The 20,422-nt window shown below is 47.4% G+C and overlaps 1 pseudogene; it reads right to left on the reverse strand.

Moving 5' to 3' along the window:
* Positions 1 to 9,865: 9,865 nt before the first annotated feature.
* Positions 9,866 to 10,780, reverse strand: LOC116908202 (annotated as a pseudogene).
* Positions 10,781 to 20,422: the final 9,642 nt, after the last annotated feature.

A 20,422-nucleotide genomic window follows, 5' to 3' on the forward strand; every position in this document is an offset into this window, starting at 1 on the left:
TTATGATGTGGGTACACATACTTAAAGGACTCTGGGCTTATGAGGGCTGAGAGCAGGTCTATGGTCAAGGCTCAGGACTGTATCACATCATTTCTCACAGTTTGTTGACTCAAGTAGAGGTGCTGAGGAGTCAACTCTGGTTGATGGAGGTTAGGGGTCTCACTCAGTGGTAGAGCACTTACTTAGCATGTGCAAAGTTCCTTTGTCCCAGCACTGTAAGAAACCTATCTGACTACTGGGGTTTGACTTGGATATGAAGCCAACATTCTGCTGACCAGAAAGGCAGTATGGGAGGCTGCTAAGTGACTGCACACCAGGGCAGGTTGAAGGGTAGGGGTGAGGGTGACCTTATCTATTGAGTGATCACAGAGACGTGGACCAGTATCTGGGCTGGGACAGGACTAAAGGCTTGTTTCTGTCGATTTTCATGGTCATCTGTGGAGATAGACAAGGGACATGGTGACGGTGGTCAGTGAAGCACAATGCGTGTGAGGTCTCTGAGAGATGTCTGACCCGATTAGCAGATGGCAGAGTAACAAAGGGGAAAAAAGCAGTGAGTGGCAGGGTCAGGACAGACAGACCTGTAGGAGTGGTGCTGTGAGTATCCCGATGAGGTTAAAGAGGCCTAGAACAAGTGGCTCTGGGACCTGGGTGGGCTTACTTACTCTTGAGAGATGGATAGCATGCGAGGGTGTTTATCTTGGGACTTGCTAAACTCTGTGTACAGCTGTCTACTTTTCTTATTCTCCTTATATCCCAATCACTGCCTTCCAACAGTCTCCCCCACCCCCAGTATTCCCTCACCCTGGTACATCAAGTCTTTGCAGGGCAAGGTGCATCCTTGCCCACTGGGGCCAGACAAGGCAGCCCAGCTAGAAGAACTTATTCCACAGATAGGCAGCACCTTTAGGGAGAGCCTCTGCTCCAGTTGTTTGGGACTTACATGAAGACTGAGCTGCAATCTGCTATGTATGTGCAGGGGGGCCCTAGGTCCAGCAGTGTATGCTCTTTGGCTGGTGGTTGAGTCTCTAAGAGCCCCCTAGGGTCCAGGTCAGTTGCCTCTGTTGGTCTTCCTATGGAATTCCTATCTCCTCTGGGACCTGAAATCTTTTCCCCAACTCTTCCATAAGAATCCCCAAGTTCCATCCAGTGTTTGGCTGTGGGTCTCTTGCATGTGTCTGGGTCAGCTACTGGATAGAACCTCTCAGAGAACAGCTGTGAATTTTACAGGCAAATGAATTGGAACTTGAGAGTACCATCCTAAGTGAGGTAACCCAGTCCCAAAAAGACATGCATGGTATGTGCTCACTTATGAGTGGATATTAGCCATAAAGTACAGGATACCCATGCTGTACACTACAGATCCAACGAAGCTAAACAAGAGGGAGGGTCCAAGCAAGGATGCTTGAATCTCACTTGGAAGGGAGAATAAAATATTCATAGGAGGCAGAAAGAGGGAGGGAACTGGGTAGGAGAGGGGATGGGGATGGGGTTCAGGATCAGGTGTGGGGAGAGACAGGGGAGATGGGCAGATGGCCATGAGAATGAATGGAATCTGTAGCTGATCAGGGTGAGGGGATGGGGGACAGCTGTTCGCTTTACCAGTCTTGAAAGACAGTGTCCAGGCTGGGGAGGTGGCTCAGTCAGGCACACATCCAATGACTCAAGTTTGATGCTTATCACCCACATGAAACATCCCCGAAGCATTGGGAAGGCAGAGAGGCTGATCTCTGAAGTTCACTGAGCAGCCAGTCTACATTACTTGATGAGTTCCAGGCTAGGGAAATGTTCGGTCTTAAAAAGCCCAAGATGGACAGCACACAAGATTGGCCCTCTGGTCTCCAAGTACATACACATGCACCCCTTTGAGCACCCTCATGGACACACACACACACACACACACACACACACACACACACACACACACACAACACAGCCTTTTTTCTTCCTTCAAAATTCACACAAAAGGCTACATTTGTTAGAACTGACAAAATCAACATGGACACACCCTCATCACTCAAGGTCCACAGTATACACCAGGGCTCACTCTCAGGGTTGCATACTGCTTGAGTTTTAGTGATAACATATGATCTCCACTGCAGGACCACACACAGTCATTCAGTATCCCAACACTCTTCCGTGCTCTGTCTATCCACCCCTCCCCAACACCTCCACTTGGCAAACACGGATCCTTTTCATTAGTTGACTGTCCTCCATTTGGGAATTTACGAATGTTTTTCAATGAAACTTGTTCCCAGTGGCTGCTTTCTGCTCTTTTTTCCCCCATCAAGAGATGCTATGCATTTGAAGGGGACCAACCAGAACCAATGGTACCATTCCTCTGAGGCCCGAGACAAGGAAATCAGAGCCCATTGGTTTGATTCACTGGAGGTGAATCCTGGTGGAGCCTTTTGTAATTTCTGATAGTAAAAATGAATGGTGGTGAGTAGCAGTGGCGAACACATGCTGCAAGATGTTTACGATTCCCTGGGGCCAGATAAGTAAATGTTCTTCCAACTTAAGTTGCAGGAGATAGTCAATTTCACAAAGAGATGCTCTCTCCATTTATAGGAGCTGCCTGTGTAAAAGAGGAACCTCGGGACTCGGAGTGAAACCATTTGTCTATGCCCGAGGTCAGGCCACAGGTACCGGATGTGACCACGTATACTGATGCTGGCATGTGACCAAGCTGGAGACCATAGAGAGGAGCTAGAGCTGTGATTTCACGCCTGTGGGAGCACCATGTCCTCTTCATTCCAAGAGGGAGAGAAAGCCCCCATTGAGGTCTTTACTTTGTAGAGTGCAGAAAGGGAAATGGAGAAGGGTATCGAAGAACAACTGCTTTTTAAAAAAAATTAATGTTTTATTAAATTTCACATCATGTGCTCCAACCCCACTCGTCCTCCTGTCTCTTCATAGCTGCCCTTTGCCCTTGCAACCTCCCTTCTTAAAGAAAAAGATTCTTGTTGTGGAAGCTATCGTGTGTCACAGTGTGCTCCTCAGTAGACCCTTTTGTCCACCCTTCTTTACCTGTGAGTGTTCCTTGCAATGAGACAGTGGTCTGGTTCGAGGCCTCTGGCTTCTGCTACACTACCAATACTGGATCCTCACTGAGACTCCTCATGGATATCCAGTTGTTGCCTGATATCATGGAGATCCTGCAGCTTTGGATCTGCAGGACCAGTCCCTTTGTTTACTCCAGCGGTCCACTGATGGAGTAGATGTTAGAGAGAGGGCCAACTCAAAGCCCTGGATCCAGGCATTGGACAGTGGCTGAGCTGGTCAGTCTGCCAGCTCTCCCACTCCCAAACACAATACCAGGATGGGCCCTCCAGCACTGCTGGGGCTATCTCACCCAATGCTACACCCATCAAGGAGGCAGAGCCAGCTCTCCCTCTCTCCTGACCTTGGGGCGGGCTCACCAGCACCCACGCCAACAAGGCCAGCCCTATTGGGCTGCCCGGATGAGGTGCAGAGGACAGTCTCCCAAGTACTGCAGCTGGTGAAGCATAAGACCAACTGTCCTACTCTCATGACCTCTGGGCCAGCTCTCCTGCCTGCCATAGGTGGCAAGAGGCCAGGGGGTGCAGCTCTCCCTTGCCTACAACACCACATGGCAGACAAGTGAGTGACAGGGGAGAGACAGCTTTTTAAAAGAAAGATATTTGCTTTTATTTTTTAAAATGTATGTGTATGTGGGTGGGGTAAGGGTAGTAGGTACACACGCACACTCGTGTGTGCATAGGCATGCATATGTGTGTGGGTGAGTGTGGGTATGTACATGTACATGAGCATGTGTTTGCACATGTGTGAGTGTGTGTATGCACATGTGTGTGAGTGTGGGCATGCACATGAGTGTGTGTGAGTGCAGGGAATGTACTTATGTGTGTGTGTGAGTGTGGGCAAGCACATGTGTATGTGAGTGCCCACTGAAGTCATAGAAAAGCATGCGATTCCTGGAGATGGACTTATAGGCAGGCACGATCTATTCAATGTGGATGATAGAAGCTGAACTCGGGTCCTCTGCTCTTGCAGAGGACCATGCACTGAATGGCCCACCTTCTCCAGTGGGCCTCCCCCTCCTAAAGGTTCCATCACTGTCCATCCTACAATCTGGGAACCAATGAGCACACAGGGAACATTTCACCTCAAACCACAGCATGCAGAATGTGAGTTTATTAGGAAGCAGTGTCTTCATAAATTAAAACGAGGTTCTTAGGGTAAGCCCTAATGCTGTGCAGTCACTGTCCTTATAAAAGGTGGTGAGGGTGTGGGGGCATTTAGACAGAGATAGACCTAACACAAGGGATACACCGTGTGAAGCAAAAGGCAGAGTTAGAGGCATAAAGCCACAAGGCAAACCATGCTAAGCATTGCATTAGCCCTGGGTGATAAGGAAGAGCCTCTAGGGCAGACTCTCCCCCCCCCCCCATAGCTCTCACTGTGACTACCCTTGGCTCTTATCTTACACTTATAGACTCCAGAGAAGCAAGACGAGCCTGTTGTTTAAGTTGCTCAGTATGTGATATGTTGTCGTAACAACTCTAGTAAACTATTATCCTTAAAAAAAAAAAGTGTGTGTGTGTGTGTGTGTGTGTGTGTGTGTGTGTGTGTGTGTGTGTACATGAGTACAGGTAATTCATGGAGGCCAGAAGATGGTGTCAGATCTTCTGGAGATAGTTACAGGTGATCATGAGCCACCCAGTGTGGTTATTGGGAACCAAAATTTATTCCTTTGCAAGAACAGCAAATGCTCTTACCCACTGAGTCCTCTCCAGCCCTGACTATTATAGTTTTATTAGGGGTCTGTTTTCAGGAAGGCAAGGATTTTGTTTCCTTCCTGTGTATTTCCAGTACTTATAATGATGCCTGGTACAGAATAGTTTCTGTATGTTTCATCCAGTTTCTGAATGAAGGGACCCTTGGAAGGGACTTCTGACATTTGACCAAGGGTACAGAGAGGTACAGCAAAGCCACCATTTACTAAGAACCCCCATGTAAATGTGATGGTGTTTGCATCTCTGCCCACAATGCAACCCAAGAGATAGATTTCGTTTTTCTTTCCTTATTGTGGAAATCAAGGCTTACAGAGATCAAAGGCTGCACACCAAGCTATCCATAGTCCGAGGACTGCAGCTGAGGCTAGTTTGCCTCCAGAATCCCCAAGCTGATTAATACCCAGAGCAGTGATGGGGATCAGACAGGTGACTGACAGCAGACCACCTAGGGACAGGTCCCTGCCAGCAGTGTAGAGCTTTGGCTTTGAACCCAGGAGGGGCTACTGCTGGAATCCATTAATCAGGCTCAGGTACAGATACTTCCTCTGAATGGGAACAGCTCTGTTTAATGAAGTTCATGGATGAGGGTTACTTTCAGGAGTCGGGTACAGCTCAAAGCAGCTGCATCATGAGAAAGCCTTGCCTCGACAACGTGACAACACACAAGAGCCCCGCTGCTGAAGGTTTCTGCACAACTTGCAGGCAGCTCAACCATCTGGGAATCTCTCTGCAGCTTGGCTGTCAGAATCTTCCTCTGCAGTTGTTTCGCTGCTTCTAATACCGGGGTGTGTGGTGGCTTGACTATGCTGGGCTCATGGGAAGTGGCACTGTTAGGATGTGTGGCCTTGTTGTAGGGGTGTGATTTGACCATATGATTAAGCTCCGCCCAGGGTGGAAGAGATCCTCTCCTGGCTGCCTTTGGATCAAGATGTAGGACTCTCTACTCCTCCAGCAGCAGCCTTCTTGATGCCATGCTTCCCATCATGATGATAATGGACTGAAACCAAAACCAAAACCTCTGAAATGAGAGCCAGCGTCCCAAGGTAAAGCAAGATCTTCTTCCACTCAGGTACAAGAGAAATCCCACCACACTTAAATAGCTGCCAATTGGTGGGGACAGCGGGGGTCTCTTCAGCCAGGCCAACAGGAACTTGTTTTCTCAAGGACCCTCAATGGCAGATGGAGGAACGGACTTGTTTTTCTTAATGGAGAACCGGACTTGTTTTTCTTTGAGGGTAAGGGACTCAGCGCCCTCCCAGGGCCCAGGACCTCGCAGCCCTCTACACAGCCCCAGACATGTGACAGGGTCTCTTCACAGCAGCAGAAACCCTAAGGCAGGGAGGAGCTCTTGAGAATTTTGTAACTTTCGGGTTTCCCAGACATGTGACGTTTTGTCTACTTTACAAAATCTCAGAGCTTCCCACTCCTTCACATCAAAGGGCCCTGCCTCCTGTGGGTGGTGCTGTCCCTGGGCAGGTGGTCCTGGGGTGTATTAGAAAGCAAACTGAGCAAGTCAGGAGGAGCAAGTCAATAAGCAGCATTCCTCCATGGCCTCTGCTTCAGTTCCTGCCTCCAGGTTCCTGCCTTGACTTCCCTCAATGGACTGTGTGACTTGGGATATGTCAGCCAAATAAATCTTCTTCTTTCCAAGTTGCCCTGGGCTGTGGCCTTTCCCTCCACAACAATAGAAGGCAAACAAATACAATATTAATCAAGAAAGTCATCACTGACTTGGCTACTGCCCTAGCTGTTGGAGAAGCATTTTGTTAATTGAGGCTCTTCCTCCCTAGATGACCCGACAAAAATCCGGTCAGTGCAGGAAGCTTTTGGGCCAGGGTCCAGTGATCTCCCTTGGTTATCTGGAAGCTGTTAAACCAGCAGGTGAAGAGGACAGAGAACTCTTGGGGCTGCCCAGGTTCTGCTGTCTAACACTGCAGTGATTACACTACCAGAACTTTTAGGGTGGGAGCCTGGGCGCTGGCAGCCCTAACTACTAGGCACACCTGCCCCTGCTGCTGTTACCCAGACTGACTTAGTGACATAATAGTAAAACACAGAAGAAGGAGATTTATGCATTGGAAAGAGAAACAAAGAAAGAGGTCCAGGGATCTCCCTCCAAGTTCATCTTCAGATCATAAAAGGAACCTGGGGTTAAAACAGAGGGCAAGATGTTTATACAACTAAGTAGTCATAGTCAAAGTGAGGTCCTGCCTACCACCACAGTCTCAGCTGGTCTCTGCTGGTCTCAACTGGAAGCTGTCTGACAAGCTGTCAATCTCTTGGAGACAAAGTCCCAACTGGTTCCTCTGGCTGGTACCAAGCTTTCAGGCTTTTTGTTGTCCTAAAATAGAAGTCCTGAGGTAATTCCAATTTCTTGGAGTTCACTGCCTCAGTAGTTTGATAGCCAAAAGTTAGGGCAGAAGTGTCTCTGTGGAACGTTTCTGCTGGATGATTAGAGCTGTGGTTGTTTCATTTTGATGGCCTCAGGACCACACACACCAGCTCTAAGGGCCTTTTCTGCTACTGAGGCTGGTAGGATAAGAAGAGGGGGTTCTGAGGCAGCCAGTCAGGAAAATCACACCATGAGAAACAGACTGATACTGCAGCCCTCTGGAAAATGCAGTCCCATGGGTTGAAAATTCTAGAATGATTTCTAGTGAATAGAATCACCAAGAATCAAACTACTGAGGCAGTGAACTCCAAGAAATTGGAATCTCCCCAGGACTTCCATGCTAGGACATTGGAAAGGCTGGTAGCTTGGTACCGGCTGGAGGAGCCAATGTCGATCTTGTGTTTGTGATATCAAAGGTTTGATTGTTGGGCTTGTCAGATGATGTGCTTCAGGAAGTTGTCTGTTTCGCCAACCCAGATGTGGCCCAGATGTTTGCCGGCTGTCCACTGTTTGTGAGGCTATATGCTCCCAAGCAGAAAGGGGCAGTGAGCCAGAGAAGAGCAGAAGGGACAGGCTGCCACCTTGGTCTAGATCCATGCCTCCCTCTGTGGTCCGTGCACATCAAAGGCATGCTAATGCAGGGAAACATGCGGTCTTCAAAGCCTACCTCCCTAGGTGGGTGCTTTCTTTTATGTCATGAAATAACACGGCAAAGGGAAACCTGTGGCTTTATATTGGCCTCCTCTGGTGCAAATTCCCAGAGATGTAAAGTACCACGCAGAGTCCTCTCACTGAGGGCATGGGATGAAAGAAAACTGGACAGTAGGTGCTGGCCCCTTGCAGAAGGACGGTAGGTGCTGGGGGTGACTAAGGATCTCTTCCCCTTCAGGGCTGACCACAAGTTAAGTGATTCTATTAAGAGCAGCACTGGCTGCAATGCTTCTGGAAGCCTGGAGGTTTTGGTTGCTTGCACAGCTAGGGCTGCATAGACTCCCCATGGCAAAACTCTTACCAGCCACCCCGGGGGCTGACATTTGTGGGAGCAACACTCAAGCTCTCTGTAGTTAATAAGCTTGACTCTGCTCTGCTCTCTGAACTTCCCAAAGAAACGGAGCCAGTTTTGGGTTTGAAACTTTGGGGAGAGAAAGAGAAGAGAGAGAGAGAGAGAGAGAGAGAGAGAGAGAGAGAGAGAGAGAGAGAGAGAGTAGGATTTCAATGGTATGTTGGTGCAAGCCTGGGGCAAGCCTGGGTCCTGGATCTTAAGAGCCTTAAACCTAAATGGTAAGCTGTTTTATAGGGAAAACTCACCCCTTTTTTAAATCCCATAGCTTGATTCAGAGTTTTGGGTTAGCCATATTGCCAACATCATCTCCCACTTTTCTGTAGCCGCACCTCACTTGCAAACATCAGGGGTTTTTGTTCCAGATCTGACTTGCATCACTGCCCTTTCTCAGGGCGTCAGAGGGACAGACATCTCAAGCCAGCTGTGCCTGCTTCGGATGGAACCAACCTCACACACCTTTACACTTGCAAACATTGCCTGTGTTTGTTTGTCACTTTCATGACATTTGTGCCCCTGTGATGGCATTCCAGTTGTGGTTTATGAGAGGAAGGGCTCATTTGCCTCACAATTTCAGAGTTCCAGGGTGGCATCGAGGATGAGAGAGGAGGGATCTCAGTGACCAGGAGGCAGAGAGAAAGATTGCTTGAGATAGCTTTCCTCTTCCTGCTTTATCCAACCGGGCCCCAGTGTATGGTGATGGAGCTCCACATATCCAGGTAGGTCTTATCCTTTTAATCCTCAGTGGAGATGCTTGCGCGCGCGCGCGCGCACACACACACACACACACACACACACACACACACACACACACACGCACGCATGTGTGCATCATTAATTTCCTATATACTTAATCAGTCTAGATTAAGCGCCTCAGTACCTATAATTCACATTATACTGGTAAGTTGTCATGTGTTGTCTGAACTCTCTGACACATTGGCTCTGGAAGTGGCCCCATCCCCATTTAGACCCAAGCATGCTTGTCTTGAGGCTCCTTGTCTAGGATGGATGCACCACCTAACTGTGAGAGGGAGGAAAGAGAATAGCAAAACAGCTCAAGAGTAAAACCACTATGCCCCTGAGAAGAGCAGGAGGTAAACCATTTCCAGTGAAGGTTTTCAATATTAATCTCAAACTACAATGGGAAAAAGGAGCTAGAAAATTCAGCCTTAGGAAGCTCACCCACAGAGAAAAAGCGTAATGGGACGATAGCTGGCTGTTCTAACTTCCCTAATGGGTCTCTGCTGGATCTGTGGGAGCCCAATTTGATGCCATCTCTACCTGATGTTTTTCACTTGGAGGCTTCACCCTGCTCTCCCCAAGATCCTCCATATTGGGAACTCCAGCTGACTGTACAGACAGGATTTCCCTAGATGGTTTTTGAGGGGTGTTTTGAGCGCCCGATTTGACAATATGTATTTTCCCCTCTCTCTGTCTCTCCTCTGCATCCTTCTTTTCCATGTGTGTAAATGCACCATAAATAAAGGCTTTACTGGTCACTTTGGGTGAATGACAGACTGGTATAAGCTCAATTAATGTTTCACACACTTGAGACCCTTGGGAGGACAAAAAAAGCTAAGCTAATGGCAATGGGCAACAGGAAGGGGGTGGGGAGAACCGGAAGGCTCCTAAAGGTTAACAGAGATACTGAGACCAAAACCAATGTCTCAGAAGCAAATTCAGGATGGAAAAGGGACCTCCAGAGTTGGAGATGTCATAGAGTCTAGATCACTTCTGGACCTATCATGTGCTTCTTCATGGGTCACTGTGGTCTCTCTCTGACTGTCACTGTCCACCACAGTGCAGCACTCTGCCACTGTCCCATCTGACTTAGTGATCTTGGTCACAGAGATGCTCTTGAAATAGGATTTGGATTAAAGAAGTGAGCCAAAGCCTTCCTGGGAAACCTGGGAGTCAAAATCATTGTCCTCTTGTGCTTTAGAAGAGGGAGTCATAGGCCGTATATCATACAACCTACAAAAAGGTCCCTGGGACCCCCAATCTGAAGCTGGCTTGGGGGACTCAAGCCTTGAATGATTCTCCAAGAGCCCCTCAAAGATCCTGGGTTGGTGATGATCTGGGTACTTAAGCACTGAGTCCCCCAGTGTCTACCCCTCTCACAGTCTCTCACCAGCGTTACTGACTCAGAACCTGGAAGCTCAGAAGAGTGGAAAGGCAAGATGCTATTGAAATCTTATACTAGATCATCACAGCAAAAGTGGTTGTGAAATTGCATCCCCACTCCTGAGCTGAAGCTTAAACAGAATTTCTATGGAGTAGCAAAACAGCTCAAGAGTAAAAACACTATATTCTTTCAAGTGTATAGTCACCTTAATGCCATGCACCTGCCTTCCAACCCTTTGTTTTTTCTTCTTCCTCCTCCTCTTCTTTGTCGTCGTCGTCGTCGTCGTCACCACCACCACCACCACCACCACCATCATCATCATCATCACCACCACCATCTTGTGTCATCCCTCCAAAATAGGGATCTCTGTGGTTCCAAGGTCCAGGAAAGCTGAAAAAGCCCCAGAAAAGGTCAAAGAAGGTCATCCCCATAGGAACACCAGACATTTTGAACTTGTGCAGCCCATGGGCACCACGGGACTGCCAGCTTGCACTACCTTGTCAGATATCACCAGAGCGCATGCGTGTGCACTATTTTTCTTTATTTTCCTTGCTACGTGCTTCATAGGCACACTCATTCCAAACAAAAAGCATCACTGGTGTAGATCATCTTAGACCCTATAGAGCAATGCCCACTGTGATCTTCAGTCATTATTGAAGACAGAGACCGAGATGGTACAGCATGGACTTCCTAGCTACGTTTGTGTCCACTGGAGTCCTCTGTAATTCACTGACACAGATGTCACTACCAATAAGTAACAATATGGATGCCAATGTAAATGCCTGCTATACCTGGCCTCATGCTTTAGGTCACTGTCCAGATGTAGGTGGTAAACATGCTACTATGTAAAGCTACTTTCTACCTATGTGCACAGGTGCATCGAACATAAATGAACGACTCGGTCCCAGGTCACCTCCAAGATAACAAATGGGATATATGAAAGTTTTTTATTGAAAACTCACTGTTAGGTAGAAATGCTGATATTAACAAGAATTCTAACTTTCCACATACTCCTCAGGGTGATCTCGGATCAGATAAGCCAGTGTTTACAGGGGGTCTTTAATGGTGGGGTGTCTAAAATCTCCAGGGTGCCCTCCTTTGATGAGCTCTGTGTAAACTGTGGTTGGGGTTGGAGGCAGAGTTCTTCAGGACATAAGCAGTGTTCTACATTCTGGTACCTGTGGGATTCAGGGGTTCCCTTTGTGCCTATGGGATGTGGGTAACCTGAGGGGCCTGATCTGCCCTTCCGTCTGCCTGGTGTGGTGGATAATCCTGTTCCTGTTTCTTAGGCAGCCCTGGTGTTGAGAACTGGTGTAAGCCTCTTGTCAGACATAGCTGAGAGGCCTCTCAGCTCCAGGTTTACGTCCATGACCTGCCACTAGCAGAAACAGCCTCCCAATCTGGCCTCTTTCCATGCGTTAAAAAGAAAAAAGAGCATAAGGCACACTGCAAAATATACCTCTGTGGCTGCTGGAGAAGCGTGGAGAAATGTACGAAGAAAATCCTGTATCCCTGGCTGCACTGGTTTGGTCACGGAGTGATGCCGGCAGTGGTCCAGTCAGGAGGCCCTGGAGTGTCGTTCTTCTAATCTCAAAGGGATGGAGCTTCATAGCTCTTGCAACAGCTCCACGGTTGCCCATAGCTGTGCCTTTCTGGCCTTGAGACTGATCAGGATGCTCTCTCTTCTCTGGTGACATTGTATGAGGTTTGAAGACTGTTGTATTTATTTGATAAGGATATGCCTGTCTTTGCTGCTGGTCAAAGAGGCAGAGTTGGTGTCTCTGTTCCCCCTGACTCTCACTCCCCAACTGGAAGCTGAAGAGGCCGCTAATACCCATAGTTCCTAAGTTTTACTTCAGGTGCAGCTACGATGTTCCTTATTTGTAAGGTGGGGCTGCTGCTGTCACTGTCTTTCTCACTAATTTGTGTCTGAGGGGAAAATGGACGCCTCAGAAGTCAACAGCTCTTATTCTTAATTTACTTCCTGTTTTTAATCTAAGGAACATCACATTGACCTTTCCTGATGTATATGCAAAAATATATAATGGAAAAATAATACACAAACATATGATAGTATATAGCAATATGTAAATATATAAGCACAATAATATGTAAACATATAGTATATAAATATATAACAATTAAAACTATACCATGTATTAATATATAATAATTAAAACTATATTTATTTAATTATTTTGTGTCTATGAATATATATATACATATATATAAAAGCATCCACATAGGCCAAAAAGAGGGTGTTAGACTCTTCTGGAAATGGAGCTCAAAATGGTTGTGAGCTGCCATGTGGGTACAGAACCTGAACCCTCTGGAAGAGTAGTCAATACTCGTAACTGCTGAGCCATTTCTCCAGCCTCCTCCCTTCCTACTTTCTTCAGTGGAAGTATGTAGATGATTTCCTCCTCTTAAATTCCTTCTCTCAGACTTCTGCCACAGCACTGGAAGGCTACAGTCTTGTTCTCCATGGCCGTGGGAAGAGAGATGTCACTGCTGGTGAGTAATGGTAGACTGGGAGACTCTTCAAGAGCATACTCTAGTTACATCTCTCCATCCTGAGACTTTCTGAGCAAAGGTGGAGCCCCCTGGAGTCAGCCTCCCTGTGTGCCTTATGAGATCACATAGGGTAAGGTTTTCTCCACTTTGTGAGTAAGAAGAGGGATGCTCTTTCCACTCAGCAACAACAGCAAAGGCTAAAGACCAATTGTGTAGATTCTCCTAGGCTCATGCAGTGGATTTCTATTCTGAGCACCTCTGCTGGGACTCACTTCGTCCACCTTTATAATGAAACCTGGGGAGATGTACCAGGGTTTTCTGTCCGCGGACATTCCCCAGAAGATGTTTCGGAAATGATGAAGAGGAGAGCTGTTTCATGTGCCCCCTTTCTCCCTGCCATCAGATTCTTAGAACTGGACAACCATATTCTCCTAGCGACCTGGATGATTGAAGGGAGATTGAAGGGGGAGAGATAGATAGATAGATAGATAGATAGATAGATAGATAGATAGATAGATAGATATAGAAATATAGAGAGACAGTGAGAGAGACAGAAACACACACTGAGAGAGAGACAGAGACAGACATACAGACACAGAGACAGACAGACAGACAGATCTTTGGACCATTAGAGGAAATCACAGCCGAGTTTGATTAGTACCATTTGGGGAAGAGCAGTGATGGATGTTCTTTTAATAAGCTGACATTAAGGTTCCAGAAAAACGTCCGTAGCCTTATTTCTCGTATTTTTAAGTTTATATTTTTAGCTCACTCTGCATGCTAATCTCCTAACTTTATATGAACACAAAGCTTCACTTGGCTTCTGCTCACGCTGGGAGCTTTGCTGGCTGTAGGTTCAGAATATCTTCAATTATGGAAAACATTTATTGAGGTTACACTCAAATGATTCTTGGAAAGCTCCAAGGTTAAGAGCCAGGAGGAGGGAGCAGGCTGAACCTCACAGAGGGACTGGGGATTCCAGGGCTCTGGGAAACTCTGGAGTGCAGGAATTCTGGGCTTCCGTGGGCACTGCAGCATCCTATTCAGATCCATTATCTGTTTATTCATGCATGGGCTCATCCAGTAAACTGTTTTGAATGCCTCTTGTGGGCCTCTTGAAGCAGAAAAGCTCTACTTTTCCAGATACAGGGGATTAAGGAAAATGGTGTGGGCAGCTATGCTATTTTTACTGAAAATCAGGGGAAATGCACATAAACTGACTAAATCGTGTGTGTGTGTGTGTGTGTGTGTGTGTGTGTGCGTGCGTGTGTGTGTGTGTGTGTGTATGCGCGCGCACATATGTGCACACGTGCTCATGTCCAAGCACATACCTGGCATAGAAGATTCACAAAGAATGTCACTGTGCTGGCTAAACTCTAGACTCATCTGACTGGACTTGGAACCACTTAGCAGACACACCTCAGTGTGTCGTGAGTGTGACGTGAATGTTCTTGAATGTGACAGGGCTCTAGGCTGACTAAAAGGGGAAAAGGTCTAACCCAGCAAAGCTCTGAACTTTATCTCCCTGTTTCCAGAACGAGAGGCATCGTGACAGGCTGCCTCATGCTCCTGCCTCATACCAGAGTCACTTCTGCTCTCACGCCTTCTCCCCATGATGGATGATCCCTTCTCACAGAACAGCCCCCTCCTGCCTTAAGTTTTTCTTTTTATCAATTTTCTACCACAGCAACAAAGAAAGAAAATATAATGGGAGTTCTGGAGGGTGAAAACCATGTAGCCCAGCGTTTCTTCAATTCCAGTTTGTACACGAACAACCTGGTCTGGGATGCTGGTTTTGTTATTTATCATTTATTTGTGTGTAGGTACATGCATAGAAATCAACTTCCGGGAGTTAGTTCTCTCTTACCATGCTCAGGAACTGAACTCGGGTAGCCAGGCTTGGCAGCAAGTGCCTTTGCCTGCTGAGCTCTCTCGGCAGCCCAGGCAGCAATTCTAACAAGTTCATGACAACCAGTGGATGACAACTTGATGATGTTCTAGAATTCCAAGAAGCAAGGGAACAGAGACCCAGTGTTTTCAAACTCTTAGAAAACATGTATGACCAAGTATGAGTATAAACATTCAAAAATGAAACCCACACATGGCAACCTTGATTAAAGTGAGGGGTGGGCATTTGCTGAGGAGGGCTTTTCCTCCCTTTGGACTCACAGAGCCTCAAGGAAACACCAGACCGCCTCCACCTTCGACCCAGAGCTGTGCAGTCTAAGACTGAGCACAGCTGTGTTCATCGCTCCCAATGTGGCCAGGATGCTTGAGGAGTGGGATTCTTCATGTTAGTGAAAGGCTGAAGTGGCATCAGACATGTTTTTCTGCAACTTTAGGGTAGGGGTTGGAGAAATGGCCCAATGGGTAAAGACAGTTGGGTACAAAACCTCTCCAGGAAAGCAGAAATCATCTCTCTCCATATATTTTTTCCTACCACTGCTGAACCCTTCGTGTAAGAATCATGCTTAGTAGAGAAGACACTCAATAAATGTTTGTTCTGCGAATGGAGATTTTGAGGCGGCCGTCTGATTTCGTGGATTCTTTTCTGTCATAACCGTGGTTTTCACAAGCCCTTCTGTGCAGATAAATTATCTATTCTCTTAGAATATATCTTAACATCATTGCTTAAAAGGGCGTGGGCCATTTTATTGCTGCTAAACACTGCCAAGTTAGTCTCGGAAAAGACTGAACTAATTTGCAGCGTTCTCAGCATTGTCGTTCTGTGCAGAAAGTGGTTCTCCTGGTGCCAGCTTTGAAAGGCACGCGGAGAGAACAGCCATGGCTTAGGCGAGTTATTTAGCCTGCAGAGACTCAAACTATTTGAACTGTAAAACGGAGATAACTGCGTGAGGCGGGGAATGAACTGAGTAAACGCCAAAATATTTGCATGATAAACGAGGTTTATAGACACGATTTTAGTTCAAAAGGACTGAAATGGGAGAGGTAGAGATCGCTCAGTAGGCAAGTGTTTGCCAAGCAAGTGTAAAGGCCCGAGTTCGAACGCCAGAACTCACAGAAAAAGCCAGGCACAATGATGTGCACTCATAATCCTAGAACAGGGGAGGAAGGGACAGGAGGGCTCATTGGTCAAGCAATCTAGGTGAATTGGCAAGTCCTGGGTTTAGTCAGAGAGAACATCTCAAAAAATAAGGTGGAGAGCAACTGACGAAGACACCCGCTGTTACTCTCTGTGTACCACACAGATGCACACACATGTGCACACACAAACATGTGCACTCAGTAAATAAAAACAGAAAGAATGGAAATCGAAGGTCTTCCCTACAGTAGTCGGGATGTGAGTGGTGGTCTCTGCAGATACACTGCTAATGCAAGATGGCGACTTTGGAGGGGTGGGCACAGAAGAAACCTGAGTCATGTAATGGGCTCCTGCCAGGGATGCTTAACTGCTAAAGTCTGATGTGGTTGGGGGAGGGAACCAGCCTCTCTCTTATTTTTCTGCACTCAATTCTCGTGCTATGAAGATTTACTTTTAAATAGTTATGGGAGCTAATATCTCATGTGTGTCTAAGAACTTAATCCCAGGAATGTTTTATTACAAACTGAGCTGTGTTTCCTAGCAAACAAAAAAAAAAGAGTTCTGAATAAAAATTCTCTTGGGTGATGATTTGACAGGTTGTCAGGAGTGGGGTGGGGCAGGGTGGCTCTAACTTGCCTGAAGGAGCAGGAGGGAAGCTCCACATGTGAGTATTATTTGGGGGGCTCACCAGAGCATATGTGACCCTATGTGACCATAAACTGATGCCTCTGAAACAGTGAGCTCATACAGGCATTCTGCTTTAAAAGAAGAGCTTTAGCCTAATTCTCTACTGTGGTGAGTAGACAGGACACAGGGCTGGGAGGTGGAGAACCAGATCTAGCCCTAGCTTCTGCTCGGCCATGCTGAACCTCAAATTCCTTTCTATGAAATAAGGAGATTGGAACCAATTATCTCTAAGCGTTTTTGCTCTCAGTACCAAGGCGTTTTAGGATCAGGGAGAATTGAAGAGGGCTGTACTCTCTCCTTTCCAGACCGCTTTGTAATGGTACTTAGCATTTGGTCCTGAGCTTGAAAAACAAATCTAGAACCGGCTTGATTTGTGACTATGGGGGCTTCCTGTTCTGTCTATCGCCAGGTTCTGGATCATCGCTCTCATCTCCAGGAATATAGCTGCCTTATGGGTGGAGGACAAGGTCCTGGTGACAGGAGGAACAGTGACTGTTGTCACTGCATTCTCAGCATCCAGTCCCCCTACACTGCTGGATGGTGAGTCATGTTTGGTGGCCCCGGTGCCTGGCAGTGGGCCCCGCCCAACTTCTTGAGTGTCAACACCAGGGTGGGGTAAATCATGAGAGGTCCATTTTTAGCTAAGAGTGAAAAATGAAGTCACCGGTATAGCAACAGAAGATGCCAGCTGGGGACACAGATGGGAGGCGACGATGTGTAGAAGGGCGGGGCAGTCATCCTGCTGAGCCAATCCCCAGGAGGCTCTGGGCTGCTGGAGTTGAAGTAATTCTGGCATCATATTGGGAGTGGGACTCCCAAAGCAGTCTTATGGGAGGAAGCACAACATTCCTGTCCTTTTCCGAACCACAGACCCCAGCAGAGGCTGTAAGCATCTGCGTGCTCCTGGGAAATCAGAAGGGGGATGCTGGGTTCTCAAATGCCTGGGCTTTGCCATCTTCTGCCCTACTTTATTTTAGGAGCAGAGCAAGCAGGGAGGGGAGGATTTACCACCTGTCTGCAAGGCCTCCTCGCTCTTCTCCCACTCTGGGCTGGACCAACATGTCTCTGAGGCCTTTACATTTTCCACCATCCTGTAGTTCCTTGCTAGTTTCAAAAATAACACATTCTGGGGGAACAGAGCATGTGAGAAAATTGCTGATATTTTAAAGATGAAGTAGCACCATTTCAGTAAAAAAAAAGGGGAGGGAGATCGCACCTCCATTCCATGGCTTTTATCTGGCTGTTGATCCTGACACCATCTTTTACCTCACACCTGTTTCCTCATCTGTGAAGTGAGTGAGGTAATGTTGCCTAACTCAGGGGCTCTGGGAGGACTAGCTGGATTGTGAGGGTCAGGGTTTACTCAGCACTGCTGGCCAAAAACCCAGTGCAGCTAGGAGGAAACAGAAGCTGGTGGGACCCAGCTCTCTTACGAGACAGTTGGAGCTAGGTGGCTACCCATTCACTCTACCTCCGCTTTCCTGGCGGTACTGGAAGTGTTCCCTTAGGTACCTCAGGACGGACTCTGGCGTAGATCTCAAAGGTAGGAATCCCCCTTGGGGGTCGGTGGGTTCTAGCTACTTCCTCCTCTGATTTGGTGTGTGGCCATGTGTGCACATGTACGTGCATGCATGGTAGGGAAGCAGCAGGCAACAGCCTTAGGTGGTTCCTCAGGACATCGTCCACTTTTTTTTTTTAATACAGGGTCTCTTAGTGGCTGGAAGCTTACAAAGCAGGACAGCGTGGACGGCTGGCCCGTAAGTTCCCATGGATTTGTCTGCCTCTACCTCTTGAGCACTGGAATTGCAAATGTGTCCCATCATGCTCAGCTTTTTAAAATGTCAGTTCTGAGGTCCTTGCACTTGACAGGCAGGCACTTCACCAACTGAGCCATCTCCCCAACTTGAAACTGTCCTTTTTCTTCTTCTGACCTTGCATGTGTGCTACAGCAGGAAGAAGGACAACTTCAGAAAGTACCCCAGGACCCAGAGAGGGAAGCACAGCTTGATTGCTCATTCATTCATTCGTCTGTTTGTCCGTCTGTCCATCCATCCGTCCATCCATCCGTCCATCCATCCATCCAGGAGAGATCTTGGGCCTGTCTGTGCTTCTCTGTGCACTCAGGGCTCCATTGAACCTGGGCTTTGCCCTCTGTTATATGGAGTAGGCTGGGGACGACCTTCAGTCAGCCCCCCACCCCCCACTTCTTTCTGTCTTACCCGTCCTGCTCCGCAGCTCAGTACACAGTTGATTCTTACTTGAAGATGAGCTCTAGACCCACAGACCTTCCTCACATTGGTTGAAACTCCAAGAATGGATGATATTTTAAAGCTCAGACTATACACAGAAGGGAGTCTCATCTCTGCAGGAAGAGATGTCGAGGAACACATGTTTGAGGAATCGGGGTACAGGAAGCATGGCACGGGCTATGGTGTTCCCCGATAGGTGGGGGTGTTGGGTAGATGGCAGGGAGGTCCACTTTAGGCTACTGGCGGGATGTGCTGATGAAGGGATGCTCCAAGCAGTCATTGTCAGGTTTCGAGTAAGGTAGTAAGCAGGGAGTCATGGCTGTTGTCAGGGCTAGGGAGTTCTCAGAAATTAGCACTTGAGTCCTGGCAATCAAGCTGGCAGCTGATCAGATGGAGGCAACTTATATTCCTAAAGGCTGGAAAAGGGAGGGACTCTGTTTCCCAGTCAAGAGGGGGCCCAACTGCAGGTGTGGCTCTGGCTGCCACAAGGGGAATGCCTGGCAGAGCCTGGGTACTGGGGCTGGCTCTGATGTTCCCAGGAAAAGCTAACCACACAGTGGTCATCTCTTTAGGATTGTTGCAGGTCAGCTATGGAGAAGACGGCCCATTTGGGGACAAACACACAGACTTACGTCCCTTCAAGGATGTTTCACGGATGACAGATGTCTGTGTCTTTGAGTCATTGGTTCTAACCACAACACTATGCCTGTTGAATACAATGTCACATTCCCTCTCCATATTATAGGTGAGGTAGCTGTTGGCCAAGATCCAGGGAAATTATCTATAGCCTGGTTGTTGCTATGGTTCCCTGGGGCCCTTTTCTCTTTTATTTGAAAATGAGTACTCTCAAACAAAACTTGTTTGGATTTTTATGTGCATGTGTATGTGAGTGTGGGTATATGTGTGCACTTGAATACAGGTGCCTGCAGAAGCCAGAGAGAGTGTTATATTGTCTAAAGCTGGAGTTTTGGGCGGTTGTGTGCTTCTCCATATCAATGCTCAGAACCAAACTCCAGTCCTCTAGGAGAGCAGCGAGCACTCCTAACTGATGAGCCACCTCTCCTGTCCCTGGTTTGTATCTTGGGCCCGTGTCACCTGTAGGGGTGTTGGGAGGTAATGGAGGCTTTAGGAGGTGGGGCCCAGTGGAAGGGAATTAAGTTATTGGGGGCATACCCTTGAAGGGCATGTCAGGACCTCAGCTCCACCACTTTCCTGGTTACCACGATGTGAGCAGTAGCCTTTAAAGCATGTTCCCACCATGATATTCTTTATGCCTCTTCTGCAGGCTCAAAGGACCATAGCAAGGCAGGCAGGACTGAGACATCTGGAGACATGATCTGACATAACCTTCTTTCCTTTCAAACTGATTTTCCTGGGTGTTGTGTTACAGTGATGACTAAAGATAGATTTGGAGCCAAAATCCTGTCTGTGTCCCTATCAGTTTGTGCAATCTTGGGAAAGTTGTTTAATCTCTTCAATTTTCATTCTCTCTCTAGTTACTTGGAATATCTTTTGATTATTATTGTGTGTGGTATATATGTGTGTGCACACATGATTTTGAGTACACTTGTGTG

This window comes from Rattus rattus, chromosome 8 (assembly GCF_011064425.1).
Source record: "Rattus rattus isolate New Zealand chromosome 8, Rrattus_CSIRO_v1, whole genome shotgun sequence".
Classification (NCBI taxonomy): domain Eukaryota; kingdom Metazoa; phylum Chordata; class Mammalia; order Rodentia; family Muridae; genus Rattus; species Rattus rattus.